Source organism: Aedes albopictus, chromosome 1 (assembly GCF_035046485.1).
Source record: "Aedes albopictus strain Foshan chromosome 1, AalbF5, whole genome shotgun sequence".
NCBI lineage: Eukaryota > Metazoa > Arthropoda > Insecta > Diptera > Culicidae > Aedes > Aedes albopictus.
In genome coordinates this window covers 93131736-93148428 of record NC_085136.1, presented here as the reverse complement: position 1 = coordinate 93148428, position 16693 = coordinate 93131736, and the positions used below count along the sequence as shown (strand labels likewise).

Sequence of the window (16693 nt, the reverse complement as noted above, 5' to 3'; positions counted from 1 at the left end):
TGTCCAGGAAAGCTTGGAATCAAGAATGACTCCAACGTACTTTACCTGTTCAGTCACATTGATTTCAGAATCAAAGAGACGTAAAGGTCGAACACCATTACGGTTTCGCTTTTCCGTGAAAAGAACAATAGATGTTTTACTCGGATTTACCGAAAGGCCATATTGGCGACACCAACCCTCAACTACCTGAAGAGCGTTTTGCATCAGGTCGAAAAGGGTGCTGATGCACATACCGACTAACAGTGTTAGGTAGTCGTCGGCAAAACCAAGTAGGAAAACCGCTATTATTGAGTTGCCTCAATAGCGTATCTGCTACGAGATTCCACAAAAAGGGTAGATAAGACTCCCCCTTGGGGGCATCCACAAACACTCAATTTCCTAATCGCCGCTTGACGCAATGTCGCGAAGAGATGTCGGTTTTTGAGCATTTGGTGAATCCAATTGGAAATCATTGGAGATATGCCATGACCCCGTGCGGCTTCCAATATGGTATCGAAAGGCACGTTGTCAAAGGCACCCTCGATATCTAAGAAAACACCCAACACATGATTGCTTTTCAGCGAATGCCTTCTCGATATCGTAAACAACTTTGTGTAAAAGAGTCACAGTGGACGTTCCAGATTGGTAAGCATGTTGGTTCACATGAAGAGGCACATTGGCCAGATGAACATCACGGATGTGATGATCGACTATGCGTTCTAAGCATTTCAGAACGCCGAACGTCGTCTGTTCCAACTCTTTCTACATTGTTTCCTGAGCTTCGCCAGATCGGAGTTCCACCAAGGGGTTCCTCTTGTGGTCTTCACAGATCGCAAAGGGCAGGCTTCTTCAAAAGCTTCCATGATGAAGGCCGTTGTAGTATCAACGGCATCATCTAAATCACTTGGAGTGTCAATTGATGGTGAGTATCCATGAAATTTGGCTGCAACCAAATCGGTAAAGAGATCCCAGTTGGTTGACCAGGGATTCCTGAAACGCAAAGTTTGCGAAGTAACATTCACATGTTCAAACAAGATGTAGCGATGGTCAGATAAAGATTCTTCATCTGACGCATGCCAATTGGTCAGCTCATGACTAATTCTGCTAGAGCAAAGCGTTATGTCTAACACTTCCTCTCTACCAGATACCATGAAGGTTGGGCGGTTGCCTATGTTAAGTAATCCAAGATCTGTACTACTTAAGTATTCCATCAAACTGGAGCCTCTCAAATTGATGTCTGAGCTGCCCCAGATTATATGGTGAGCATTAGCATCACTACCAACAATTAGCGGAAGACCTTTTGAAGTGCAGTATGCAATGACTTGCTTGAAAGCATCCGTAGGGGATGGTTCATCATGCGGTAAATAAACGAACAATAAACGTATTTTCTGTTGAGGTTTCCAACAGATACATCGATTGTGATAGCACATACATCTCTGGTAGTTAGTTCAGAGATGAGTGTAGCAACGATTGCGTTGTTGACAAGCACACATGCTCGAGGCATGACATGTGAGTTTGCCATTTCATTTTTACTGAAAGTAGCAAACACCGGATTCACAAGGTTTCCTAGATAGAAGTTCCCCTTACGAAAGTAAGGTTCTTGGACTAACGCCACTTGGGCTGTACCATTTTGCATAAGTCTACAAAGATTGATCGTTGCTGTTCTTTTGTGCTGAAGATTGATCTGAGCTATCCTAACCGTAGCCACTACCCAAACTAGGCAAGATTAAACTCTTAACAATCACAGCACAAAAAAGAACAGCAACAATAAAGCCAGATCGGTATCGATTTGAGTGCGCCAAAGGCGAGGATGCACAGAATACACTGTGTAAAACGTATAATGCGAAACCATATAGGTGAAAATTTAAACTAATTAATAACATCTTCATAATCCCGCCCTTATTCTGCCTCAAGTATGAGATTGAAGAAGGGCAGCTGATTGTCTCGGAGAAACACAAGGTCCACCGTGCTATTGCTCTGGTTAGCACAGTAAGGGCAAATACTGTGGAGGGTGCCCTGGTACTCCACAGGCTCCGTTTGCGATAAGGTTTTTATAAGACCCCCCTAACCATTCATTCCTAGGCACGGTAAGCGTAAAGCCGCATAACACCATGAATTAGGGGTCACCTGATTAGTGGATTCCTACCACTGGAACAGGTGGTCCGTAGTGCTATTCTTAGCCAGTTGAACTAACCGCTACCGACACTACACAGCTTTCTAGGCTGATCGGGAAAAGAAGTTAATATTGGTGATCAACTTCATACGGGCCCGAAAAGCCGGACCAGGTCCCAACGCATCACCTGTTCATCGACTTCAAAGCGGCATACGACAGTATCGACCGCGCAGAGCTATGGAGAATCATGAACGAAAACGGCTTTCCTGGGAAGCTGACTAGACTGATTAAAGCAACGATGGACGGTGTGCAAAACTGCGTAGGGGTTTCGGGTGAACTATCCTGTTCATTCGAATCTCGCCGGGGACTGCGACAAGGTGACGGACTCTCATGCCTACTCTTCAACATTGCTCTGGAAGGTGTGATGCGATGAGCCGGGCTCAACAGTCGAGGAACGATTTTCACAAAATTCGGTCAATTTGTGTGACCTGGCGAGAATATTGGGAGCGACCAAGGATGGAGAGCGGCAGCCACAAACCGAGTATTGTGGCGTACTATTGTTTAATTATGTCTTGTTTTAAATGTGATGTTTAACAAATAAATATATGTATGTATATATGTACGGTGTAGTTCCTTCAAAAAATCCTTCAAAAATTTATCCTCACAGAAACAAATCATGAAAATTAAACAACACGTAAGCTAAGGATCAACTGAAAATTATAGCAGAAACTTGAAAATTAAAGCCATTTGCCGTGAGATGATACAGTTCGCTCAGTAATCAGCCAATCATGCGTATTGTTTACAGATTTACAGATGCAATAATGTAAACGGAAACATCCACGCTTAGTCGTCAGCCAATTAGAATGTGATTTCACCAGCCTCGCTGTGGGGACGGCTCTCTCTCTCTGTAGCCGAAGCGGTAAAACAGTTTGTACGTTTGTGGTGGAACATGCCTTCTCTTCAGCTAGATGAGATAACCTAGAGGAGTAAGGCGAGGACTCCCACTCGGAAGATCTGAGTTCGATTCTCGTGTTAAGATTTTTTTTGAGTCTCTGAAAAGTCGGTGCTCTAATTAGCACTGCTCTCATCAATCAGCAGTGTAATTTTAGGATCACACATACATTTCTGTCGAACGCGATGGAGGGTCAATTTGTTACATTCAGTTCGCCAAAAGTTTACAGATTTTGTTCATACTGTGCAAGATTCTTGCCATGAATTCTTCATAGAATCGTTCTAGGCATTTCTCCAAGAATTTCTGCAAATAAATCCTACAAGAAATCCTCCAGGAGTATTTCAAGAAAATCCTCGAAAATTCTTCCTACAAGAATCTCGTCAGGAATTTCTCCACATATTCCTCAAAGAATTCTGCCAAGAATTCCTTAAGGAATCCGTCTAGGTATTCCTCCAAGCATTTATTCAGGAAATCTTCCAAGACTTTTGTCAAGAAATTCTTCAAGCATTCCTCCAGGAATGCCTCCAAGAATTTCTTCAGCAATTCCTCCAAGAATTTCTTTAGGAATTTCTCCAGAAATTTCTCCAGGAATTTCTCCAGAAACCTGCAGAAAATCCTCCAGGAATTCTTCCAAAAATTACCCTAGAGAATCATCCGAGATTACTTTTAGGCAGTACTCCAGAAATTCAGCCAGGATTTCGTTAAAAAAATTTTCAAGGTATTTCTACAGAAAATAACTCTAAGAACTCCTTCCAGGAATTCCCCCAGGGATTTTTCAAGAATTCCTCCATGAATAACTCCAGGATCATTCAGATAACTTTTAGACTTTCATTAAGAAAATACTCCTAGAATAACTCTAAAAATTTGTTCGAGAATTCTTTCTAAAATTTCCTCAGAAATTCCTCCAAACAATTCTTTTGAAATTTGGCCAAAAATTCCTCCCAAAATTACTCCAGGAACTACTTCAGGAATGCCTCAATAAATTCTTCTAGGAAATCTACCAAGAAATCCTCCAGAAATTCTCCAGGGAATTCTCCAGGAACTGCACCGAGACTTCTTCCAAGAATTCCTGCAAAAAAAAATAGGAATTTATTCAAGAATTTCTCCAGATATTCTTCCAAAACTTCTGCCCTGAGGATGGTACAATAGCCGGACCACAAAGTCGGCGATGATCAGTAATTAATCAACGCAAATTGTTAGACTGCAAGCCGAAATTTTCCACAAAAAAAACTTCTGCTAAGAATTCCTTCAAGAATCCGTTAAAGAATTTCTCCAAAAATTTCTTCCAGAATTGTGACAGTAATTCTAATGGGAATTTATTCAAGACCTGCTTCTCTCTAGGAATTTCTCCAGGAGTTCCTTGAAGAATTATTTCAAGAATTCCTTCAAGAGTTCCTAAAAGAATATTCTTCTTCTTATTCTTCTTCTTTATGGCTCTACGCCCCATTGAGACTTGACCTGCCTCGCTTCAACTTAATGTTCTTTGAGCACTTCCACAGTTATTAATTGAAGGGCTTTCTTTGCCTGACATTGCATGAATTTGTATATTGTGAGGCAAGTACAATGGCAAACTATACCCAGCGAGTCGAGAAATTTTTCCCGACCGGAATGGGAATCGAACCCACCGTCTCCGGATTGGCGATCCATAGTCTTAACCACTAGGCTAACTGGAGATCCCTACAAGAATACTTCCAGGAATTTCTTCAAGGATTTCTTGAAGACATTTCTTGAGAAAATCCTGGAAGAATTCATGTTGTAATTTTTTTTTGGAGAATTTCCTAGGAGTATTCTTTTAGGAATTCCTAGAGGAACTCATGGAGGAATTTTTGAAGTTATTTTTTTTAATTTTTATTTTCTGGAGGAATTTTTGGAGGATTTCATGTAAAAATCCTAAAGTTATTCCTGGAGGAATTCTAAAAATAATTCCCAGAGAAATTCATGCGAGGAATTCTTAAAGTATTTTCCGGAATGCCTTGAGAAATTTCTGGACGATTTCCTGAAATAATTTTGGAAGTAATTCCTGGAAGAACTCATAGAGCAATTCCTAGATGAGTTTCTGGAGGAATTCCTGAAGGAATCCCTGAAATAACTTCTGGAGGACACCGTGGAGGAACTTCTGGAGGAATCCATTGATAAAATCTTAGATGAATTAGCAGTTATTCCTGGATAAAATCCCTGAAAAAATGTTGGAGGAATCCCTGGATTAGTTGTCAGAGGAAATCCTGAATGAGTTTCTGAAGGAGCTTTGGAGGAATTCCTGGCTGAGTCCATGGAAGAACTCATGGGGAAATTCGTGAAGGAATCCCTGGGGGTATTCCTGAAGAACACCCTTAAGGAATCCCTGGAAGAATTTCTAGAGAAATTTCTGGAGGAATCTCTGGAGGAATCTCTGGAGGAATTCCTGGGAAAATTCCAGCAGGAAATCCTGAAAACTTCCTGGAGGTACCCCAGGAGAAATTTCTGGAAGAAATTTTGGAAAAGTTATCTGGAGCTGGAGGAGTTTTCAGGGAATTTCTGGAGATATCCTTGCGGGACACCCGAGGAATCCTCGGGGAACTTCTGCAGGAATTCCTGGGGAACTTCTGCAGAATTTTTCGAAAGGTTCTTGAAGTAATTCCTGAGAAACTCATGGAGGAATTCCAGCATAGCTTCTGTAGAAATATCCGAGAAACTGCCGGGAAACTCGTGAAGGATTTCACGGGAAGTCCTGAAGGCATTTCCTAGGAAATCGTAGAGTTAATCTCGGAGAACATCACGATGAATTTCTGAGGTACTTCTGGAGGAATTTCCCAGAAACGCCTGGTAATTTTCGACACTTCAAAATACCATAAAGAACATTCGTATGTCAGTGGATGCACAAATAACACAGAGAGATACTCAAAATAGTATAAGATACAAAAGAAATAATCGTGAAAGACTTCTTCTTCTTCTTGGCGTAACGTCCTCACTGGGACAAAGCCTGCTTCTCAGCTTAGTGTTCAATGAGCACTTCCACAGTTTTTAACTGAGAGCTTCCTCTGCCAATGACCATTTTGCATGTGTATAACGTGTGGCAGGCACGAAGATACTCTATGCCCAAGGATGTCAAGGAAATTTCCTTTACGAAAAGATCCTGGACCGACCGGGAATCGAACCCGTCACCCTCAGCATGGTCATGCTGAATACCCGTGCGTTTACCGCCTCGGCTATATGGGCCCGTGAAAGAATTACATCGATAAAGTTAAGAGATACAAGAGTAGAGCTTGTAGAGTTTGAAGGTCATAATTTCAGAATAGTTTGGCTGACCTAGATCATGTGAATGTTGCTCAGTTATAAAAATTGCACTCTGAGACTTATGAGTAATAAGTTTAAGCTAAGCTTAGGGATGGGTCTGTAATTGAAATCATGAGTTCAGGTCCTTCTGCTTAGCATAAGACATATTTTTCATACTATCGGCCTCACCTGTTGATTAGAGATGGATAGAAACACATGAGTTATAAAAATGATAATAATAACTTCCGATGCATTGGGCTTAAGCTCTTTCAACCATTATGAGCGCCTCTACACGAATCTACAGCAAACTAACTACACCACCAAATCACCAAATGCATGCATCGAAAGCTCTTAATATCATTAAAAAGCTTCTCATCGACTCACCAAACCATGAATTGCAGCTCATGTCGGAGCTTCGTTCACATCAAGCTTATTCCTCACGCTTACCCCACCAGCAACGATGCCAGTAGGTAAGCCCACCCCAACATAGAGCGTCCTGAGCAAGCACTACTAACCCATTCAAGCGGCGGCGATGCTCTACCGCTCGCTCATAAAACCGGCGGCTAACGGCGTCAAACAAGTTCAGGTATTTAAAATTCATGATGCAATTGAACCCTTCTGTGGTCCGAACGAAACACTGCACTGACTGTGACTAGTACCTGTCCGGGTGCTCTCACCTCCTCCGAGTTGGCACGGATCACACTGCTCATGGATGGATTGGATAGCTGGTATTGGCTCACCATCGCACCGTACTCAACCGACAGACCGGGTAATCTAGTTACTACAGCTACTAGCTGCTAGCCAGCCAGTCCAACGGACTCTCGGAGTCGAACGATTTTGGTGTTCTATTTGTGCGTTGGTTGAATTCCTTGGACTGGCCTGCCAAGTGCCGCCAGTACAGCGCGGTAATTGATAGCGGGTAGATCGTTGGATGTTTTTTGTTGTTGCTGGGTGGAGTGTGTGCGTATGAATCAATCCTGAAGAATTAATGATCTTACTATACTTTCTGGTTCTGTGAATCGAGTTCGAAGAAGACAACAGTCAGTGACAGTGTGTGGGGGAAAACCACGATGAAATTGTGCTGAAGTCGCGTGAGGTGTAGTCCTTGAAGCAAGGTGCCCTAAAAGGAGAATATGACCTGAGAAGAATTCGCAGTGCAATCGTTGAAGAACGTAAGTGTCGTCCAGAGGTGAACCGTGAACCTGTGCGTATGGGATGTCAAAGGGCTCCGGTTCGCCTTGGCCTCCAATTTTGTTATTTAATGAAGCTCGAGTGGATCGTTATTGTTTTGCAAATATATCGGGGGAAGGTAAAAAGTGACAACTCGAATATAAAGCTGCGCTCCGTGAAATCGACCACACAAGGTCATGTCGTGTGGTTACTGGCTATTCAGTGAATGAGCCCCTTACAACTCCGTACGTAGAGTCGTTTCCGAGTGGCGTTTGTAATCGCTCGCTGTAGAATGCCTTTGGCGCGTGAGTCTCTACCGGCTATCGAGCGCGCAGGTCGAGTCGATTAATGCTCTTTGATGACGAACGACGATGAGGACGACGACAATGCATGCTTAATGCTTATGCGCAGCGAGTGAGACTGAGTGCGAGGTGGCACACACGGAGGCGAACGACATTGAGATTGATTACTCCGCTTATGTGATTTACATTTGTGTACACGCGGCGTGGCGGCGCGGCGCAGCACAGTGAGCTTGACGAATCAGCTTGGCAGCTTGTGCTTACTGGAACAGAAGGTACCACAGCTGTACCCAAGTAAGAAACAAAAAATCGAACACTTGAACCAAACGGCATCGGAATGGCTTTCGATTTATTAAATTGAAACGATGGATCAGGTGGTCACTCAAATTGGAGGGGTAGGTAATTACATTGGTGGCTATTCGGCGTCGGAAATTATGATGGAGGCACAATGTTTGATTGTTTTTACTAATTTGAATCCATTGAGAAGGGTCATTTGGAGGGAAACGGAGCAAAAAATCGTCGATTTCCTCGCCGTTCTATGACAAGGACTTATATTGCTAATGGGTAATTGTAGGTTCCATGGTTCATGTTTTTCCATTTTAAAACAGAAGTTTTCATTGAAGAATGTGATGTGCTGGAGATATCTACATATCTTTGATTAACCTTTAAAAGACCCGGACAACTTATTTGCATACTTGTACTCATATCTTTGAGTGGATCAAATTTTAAAATCAAAGCGATTTTATCGAAAAGATTCGTTGTGCTCTCATATGTATATGTATATGGAGATTGTGTTATGCTAGAATAAGTTTTAGGGGTGTTTGTCAGCATTTCAGGGGCGCCTCAAGGGTTTTCGAGCCGTTTCAGAAGGTTTTGGAGCCTTTCAAGGACGTTCCTACAGGTTTCAAGGGCATTTCAAACTGATTAGGGGAATTTTAAGGGCGTTTCAATGTGATTATGGAGGTTTCAGGGCAGTTTCGAGGCATTTCAGAGGTACTAAAGAAGTTTTTAGGGTCGGTTCAGAGGGTTTTAGGAATCTTTCAAGGGTGTTCCAAAGGATTACTGTGGCATTTCAAATGGCTCCTCTTGGTTCCTTCCTAAGAGCCCCTGAAACCCAGCTGCCTTAGAAAACGCTCCTGACACCCCCGTGAACCACCTGAAACCTCGTCAGATCCCCTGAAACCGCCTAGAACCTCCTGAAACGCCTGAAATTCCCCATGACTTCCCCATGAGGCTCTCTTAAACACCTCTGAACCACCTAAGACCCGTTGAAACGCCTTTGACCCCTCCGGATACCCCCTGAAATACCCCTGAGACCTCCCGGTACCCTCTAGATACCTCTAAGACGACCCCCTAAATTGCTCCTAAGACTCCCTGCAGTGCACTAGAGACCCCTTGAAACCATTTGAAATTTCTTTAGAGCCCTTGGGAGGCTCCTGAGATCTCCAGGCGCCCCTTGAGATACCCTGAAACACTTCTGAGGTCTCCAGGTACCCCCCAAAATCAACCTGAGATCTCCTGAAACCCCTTGAAGCACCCTGCAACACCCCAGAAACCCCCAAAACGCTCCAGGTACTCATGTGAAATGCTACGAGCCCTCTAAGAACGTCCCTGAGACCCTTTGAGACGCTCCCCCGGGTCTCCTATTAGCTCCTGCAACCCATACATTCATGTAATCCCTATCAGAAGCTTAGCATGAGTCCAACGAGCAATCATGGAAGGAATTCTGGATAAAAGCCAGGGAGAAATCAATGGAGAAATCTCTGGAAGAATCCCTGAAGGAATGCAGACAGGGTTCTTGAGAAGAAGGTCTGACATAATCTTTGAAGGAATCTCGGACGATATCGCGGATGAATTCCAGAGGGAATCCCTGCAAAGTCTATATATTTATCTTGACATAAGTCCCTGAATAAATCTCAGTAGAAACCACAGAGGAATTTTGGGAATCTGGAGGAGTTTCTCGAAAAATCCCTTGCAGAGGTGTCATCTCCCAAGTAACCAAAAGTTCCGCCTCCCATGACGAAATGCCCTTTCAAGTTCCCCAAAGTTCAAATAAAGCTCCGAACGGAACTTTCTAGCTGCTTAAGAGGCTAACAAAGAGCCTTGCTGGAATTTCGCACATAAGTTCCAGCAAGGCTCATTGTTAGCCTCTTAAGCAGCCAGAAAGTTCCATTCGGAACTTTATCTGAACTTCGTGGAACTTGAAAGCTGCTTAAGATGCTACTCGGAACTTTGTTGAAACTTTATAGTTCCTTTGCCTTTCAGTAGCTTAATGTTCTAAGGATTATTTTTTGTCATTGTAGCAAAAACATCAATATAAGCAAATTTTCATAAACAACTAAATTTAAAAAAAAAATGTGAAGTGTAAATGAAAAAAAAATATGATACCCACCAGATTCGAACTGGAAGTCACTGCGTTAGAGCCCTACACTCTACCCCGACACCACATGCACACTTGTACAGAAGCGAAGTTTCCTTATCCATATTATATATCTATGACGGCAGCTTATCACGCAGCCGTCATATCGCTACATAATCTACATAGGAGTGTCATATGCATAAGTAAATCAACATGTAAATTAGGTTTCAGCATGATTCTCGATCATACAAGCAACAAGTTTTTTTTTATCTGTATTAACGAGATTTTTAGCCCTAGGCTCTCAACAACAAGTTGTGATGAAAAAAGTACATTTTTGTTTTTACATTTTTTTTTTGAGGAAGTTCCGCCAAAAGCTGCTTAGCTTATAAAGTAATTTTTGTTACTTGGGCTAGGTTTTTCCAAGCTACTCACTTAATAACCAGCTCTTGAGTGTAGAAAGTATTTTTTTTGTGCCCTTACTCCAGCAAATATAACTTTTCTACATTAGGAATAGTTCTAGAGATTCGTCCTCCAAGTTTAACACATATTTTCGGAATATTATCAGAAATAGGTCGCAGGATATTTCAAGTCATCAAATAAGTTTTTGGAATCCTTTAATCTTTCATGGATTGCTTCAGAAATTCCTAGAAAATTACCTTCGGAATTTCCTCCAAATGATCCTGTAGATACATTGCTTATTTCAGAATTCTTCCAGGAATTCTACGATATTTTTTTCAGAAAATCATTCATCCTTCATTTAGAAATGGTTTCAGCACCAGTGATATCTTCAGAAAATCGGAAGTTTAGAATACCCTCAAAAAATCATTCAGGTAATCCATTAAAAATTGCCCTTGAGATTTTTTCAGAAATTCTTTTTTGGATTTTTTCAGTTATTTGGCCTAGATTTCATTTAAGAAATCTTCTTCGGATTCCTTCCTAAATTGCTCCAAAATTACTCCAGAAATTCGATCTTCCAAGTTTTCTTTCGGAAACTTCTCCAGTGGTTTCCATAGAAGTCTTTCCAAGGATTATTTAAGAAATGTATTCAAGTGCTCTTTTATATATTCCTTCAAATTTCACTAAGAATTTTGAAATTCCGCCAGGGATGGTTTTATAAGTTCTTCCAAGGATCCATTAAGAAAATCCTTCGGATTTTTTCCAGGGGTTCCTCACAAAAATTATTGCAAACATTCTATCATAAATCATTCCACTGGTTTATCCAGAAAATCTTCCAACGATTCCTACACAAATTTGTATAGGATTCTATTCAAAAAGTTTAACAGAAATTTATTCAGCAATTACTCTTACCATTGCCTTGAACAATCCCGCAGGATGTCCAGATATTTCTACAGGAATTCATCCAGAAAACAGTGCAGGTTTGTCAAGATTTTCACCAAATATTCCTGAACGTATTTTCTCATAAATAAATCGAAAAAATTTTCTAAAATATTTTGAGGAATTTGTTCAGTGATATTTTCTAGGAATTCTTATAGGGTCATTAACAAAAGCTTATCGAGGCGTTTCTCCAAGTATTCCAGAAGATCCTCCAGAGAATCATCCACAGATTGCTCCTCGATTTTTGTCAGAATATCCGCAAAAACAATTCTTGAATTTTTTTTAATTTCTCTAATTTTTTTAAGGTGTATCACCATGTATGTTACTATTTCTAAGAATTTCTTCAAAAACGTCCTTGGGATTTCTGCTCATATTCGTCTAGAGATTCATTCGAGAGTAATTCCTGAGGTTGCCACAAGGATTCTACTGGAGATTTCTTCAGAAATTCTTGCTCGGATTCGTTTTACAATTCCTTCAGAGGTTCTTTCAAAATATCTCCTGAGACTTCTTCAGATTTGTAGGGATTTTGTTCAGGAATTTCAGTGGAAAATTTCTGCATAAGTTCTTCCATGAAGTTTTTCCGGAATTCTTCGAAAAACTAAACAGAGATTGTTCGATATTACTTTCAAGGTTTCCTCCAAATATTCCTGCAAAAATTGCTGCTGAAATTTTCTCAGGGATTGCTGAATAAATTACCTCAAGGATTGCTGCAAAAATTCCTATAAATATTTTTAAGACGTTCCGTCATGAATATCTCCTAGGATTTTTTCTAGATATTGCTGCCGAAATTGTTTCAAATATTCATCGAAGTATTTTTTTTTCGAAAGTTTTCCAGAAACTTCACTTAACATCGTTAAAAAATTCTTTAAAGAATCTCTGAAGGAATTCCAAAAAAGAGAGTCGCTGAAGGATTGTTCGAAAGAAAAGCTCCTGGTGATACCTTTGGAGATTCTTAGAGGAACTTCGGAAAAATTTGTGGTGGCATTCCGGGACAAAACTTTATTCCAATAGAATATCCGAAGTTATCTCTGGAGGAATTTCTGGATGGGTAAAATACCTGAAGAAACATATTAAAATATCTCATAGAAAAATATCATTAGAAACAGAAACTTGTGGAGGTACTTGTGCAAAAAAAAATATTTGAGAAATTCCAAGATGGAGTCTCTTTAAAATGGCTACAGATATTCTTGCGAAAATTGCTGATAAAGATACAGGAACCCCCGCAGAAATCCCTCAAAAAATTTCTCATGGATCCCTGGAGGATTGCCTGAAGGAATTCTTGGAAAAGGTTGAAAAAATCTCATGCGATTGACTAAATTTCAGCAAAATTTAACGTTTTTGGCATTCATCTTCATCTATGTTGTGAAGGTTACTTCCTTGTGGGCGTACCTGTATAGGGGGCTCTAAAATTTGGAAACCATGAGTAGCCCGCTCTGATTTTACCATGACAGCCCTGATCCCTTGAGGAATCTGACAGAAACGAAGAAAGGCTTCCTGAAGTAATCCTAGGAGCACAACAGGATTTTTTCAGTTTTAATTTTTGTGTATTTCATCTTATTGCTAATTCCACACTTGAGCACAACAGGGAGAAGTCTGTGGAGGAATACCGGGAGGAATCCCTGAAGAAACCTCTGAAGGAATTCCTAGACAAATCTTAAGAATATCAGGAAGAATCCCAGAAGGAGGCCCTTATTGAATCCAAAGCGGGATGTCACGAACAATTCCTGGAATAATTCCGGAAGGAGCCCCTGGAGCAAACTTGGAAGGAATCCTTAGATGAATTCCTAGGAGAATCCCTCTGGGGGTCCTGCAGAATTCCTAGAAGCATCGTGGATGGAGTCCCGGGAGGAATCCCTGCAAGAATTCCTGTAGGAATCCTGGAAAGAATTCCTAGGGAAATAACGGAATGAATCCCAGCTGGAATCGCTTAAGAAGATCCTGAAGGAATTTTGGGATGAGCTCTGGTATAAATTTAGGGAGGAAATACTTGAGAAATCCCTAGATGAATCCCAGTTGGAGTCCCGAGAGGAATCCCGGGATGAATCTCTGGAGAAACCCCCGGGAGAATTCCATGAGAAATCTAGGGAGAGTTCTTAGGAGAATCTCAGGAGGAGTTCCGGAAGGAATCCTGGGAAGGATCCCTCGTATAATCCTGGGAAAAATCATTAGATGAGTTCTAGGAGGAATGTCAATCGAGCATTTTACGAGCGCTAACGGCTGCCAGAATTCTCCTCACTTTCTGGTAGGGATCAGCCGATTTAACGTGTGGCTTGTGTCGTTTGGCAGTTGATCGATAATATTGAAGATCGATCTTATCGATCAGCAGCCAGGCGACACAAGCCAAACGTCAAATCGGCTGATCCCTACCTGAACGGGAGCAAAACTCTGGCGTCCATTAGTGCTGGATAGGAATCCCTTCAGGAATCCCGGGAGAAATCTCTAGAGATATGTATCTTGGAAGGAATATCTGACGGAATCGTAAATGCACTGAAGGAATAATGCAACATGCGCGTACAAATCCGTGTAGGGGAAGGATGGAGGAATTACAGTAGTTATCCGCTGGGAGTATCCTTTTCCTGCATCTTCTTGTTGGTGTAACGTCCCCACTAAGACGAAGCCTGCTCCTCAGCTTAGTGTTCTATGAACAATTCCACAGTTATGTACTATAAGCGTCCTCTGAAAATACATATTTTGCATCCCAAGTAATATGTTGATGACCTTTGAAACCCATAATAAAACCCTTATTTCAGTTATTTTTCTTTTATTGTGGCTCTTAAAACCTCATCTACTTTATTTGACTAAAAAATGTGACTTGGGATGTTCAATACATTGTATGTATCGGCTATCAAGCACGAAGATACTCTATGACCAAGCAAGTCAAGAAAGTTCCTCAAGTATTCTGTGCGTATTGTTTGATTTCGGTGATGACAAAATGTGATTCGCAGGCTCGTACTGATATTCTTAAATGCATGGTCCGAAAAATTCGAAACCTCTGCAATTCAGATGATCCCGAAAATCCCGCAGCAACTACTGGAAGAATTCCTTGTTTATGTATTTCTGTGTTAAAAAAATCCTTCAAGAAACTTTTCCTGGAGGAACTCCTGAAAAAAAAAAACTCCTGGGAGAGCTTGAGCTTGAGCTTGATTAACCGCCCATGGATGCTACTCCAGTATCGCCAGACCAGTAACAACCATACAAGAAACCAATTAGGTATCTGCCGGGGACTAGCTGGCATCTTCAGTGTGTTTTTTTAAGCGACAATGGTGCCTGCCACGTCAGGTTGAAGGTCAATGTGGGGAAGGAGAAGGAAGTGTTGATTGCAATCGTTTGTATCCACATCAGACCGAATATACCTTTGCGTCTGCACAAAAACAAACGGATGTCGGAGTGTTGGTGGGATATGGTTAGTAGAGGGTCCGCACATTGATGCGTAGATGCCATGCGTAAGTGATTATTAAGCGGCACAGTTTGCTTGATTGCATAACTCATAGGCGTACATTAACACTGTGCTGTGGAAGCCGGAAGGAAGGGAAATGGCTTTTCAACCGTTTCTGGTTCTAGCGGTGGCTATGAACATATGATTATACATCAGTTGTATATGTAGAGAGGAGAGAGATAGTACATAGAAAGATACAAAGTATGAGGAAAGAGACATGCCTGGGATTGAACTTTGGACCTACTGCATAGAATCAGCATCACATAAGGAACTCCTGGAGGCAGGCCAAGCACAGAGAAGGTGACAAGGGAGGGGTTTTTCGTAATTTCAGCAAAAGGCAAAGGGGCATCTAAAATATGGAACCTCGGTAATAGGGGGTGTTCAACACTCAAAACTCCTTCCTTGGGCACAGGCCTGCCTGGAGGAATCCCTGATGGAAGTCCTAGAGAAATCACTAAAGGAATTTCAGGAGAAATTGCTGAATGAACTTTATGAGGAACTGAAGGTAACCCTAAGGGAGTTCCTGGAAGAGTTTCTGAAGAAATTTCTGTAAAAATCTTTTAAGCAAAAAAAGGAGAAATCTCTTCAGCTACTTTAAAAGAATATTTTTTAAAAGAATTCCATAAAAAAAAAATGAAGGAATCCTCGGCGTGATTTCTTGGAGTGATTTCACAAGGCATCCTTTGGGGAATACTAAAAAAAAATCGATTTTTTGATGATATCCTCAGATGACCTTCTGATGGAAAAATCCTCTGCTAATGACCATTTTGCACGTGTATGTCGTGTGGCAGGCATGAAGTCCTGGTAGGAAATTCCGAAAAAAAAAACTCGTAACAACAAACGTGTTGGAATCCTAGTTCAAATGTGCAACAGAACTTTGGATGTACAAATCTCAAGAAGCAATCATCGAACAACAATGTAATTTTTAAATTGTTCTTGCTCACTTGTTATAAGCTTAAAACTAGGAGATCAGAACTGCTAGTTTTGTTTTTTTTGTGAGATTCGTGCGCCTATCGTGAATAAGTGCAAAAGTCGGCCTTTTTGAGTTTCTAACTAGTCTGTCCTTATAAATAGTTATAAGAAGACCCAGGCTAGAATGATCCAATGAATCTACTGAGAAGTATACGCCATCAAGTCCGAATGACCTAAATCAAGAACCATGCTCTGCTGTATGCAAAATAGTTGTCCCATGTTAATAGGATTTCCATAGAACATGGGACATGTTTCACACGGCAGTGCTGTATAATAAGAACAGACCCCTCATATCACCCCAACGCAAGCTCAATATAACAAGCTACTTGCCGATTCCGAAAGGTTCGCCCACATGCCATGCATCCAATCAACTGTCGTCCAATTCTTCACGGTGGAACCGGCTCAGATGCACTCAAGTTTGCAAATCTGACCTCCACCGATCGGGAGTTGAACGGCAAGTCTTTTGCCTACTAGCTAGCTGCACTGCAACGCATGGAACGACAATATTTTGATCAAAGCAGCCGGTTTCAACAACTTTGCGCGAGTGGTTAAAAAAACGGCAGTGGGATGGATGCAGTAAACGATCAGCATCCAAACACAACCAAACGACGGTGATGGTGCCGCCGTGTATGTGCCAAACCAAATGACTCCACGTGAGAGAGCGGCTAATGGTTCGTTCTTCACACATTAATGTTTTGCTAGGGGCATTAGACGGGTACCTACCTACCTCATGGGGCTTCATCAGCGTAGCAAAGTGGGCTGACTTGTAGGTCAATGCTCCTCTTGCAGTAATCCCATCAGTTTCAGACTTCGGTCAGCAAAGTGT

The 16693-nt window shown here is 41.5% G+C and overlaps 1 protein-coding gene across 1 annotated transcript in view; it reads left to right on the top strand.

Moving 5' to 3' along the window:
* Positions 1–7116: 7116 nt before the first annotated feature.
* Positions 7117–16693, top strand: part of LOC109402089 (uncharacterized) — a 157069-nt gene continuing 147492 nt past the window's right edge. Inside the window, exon 1 of the mRNA XM_029854947.2 lies at positions 7117–7468. The gene's annotated coding sequence lies outside the window, so the exon portion shown is untranslated. The remainder of the gene's footprint in view (positions 7469–16693) is intronic.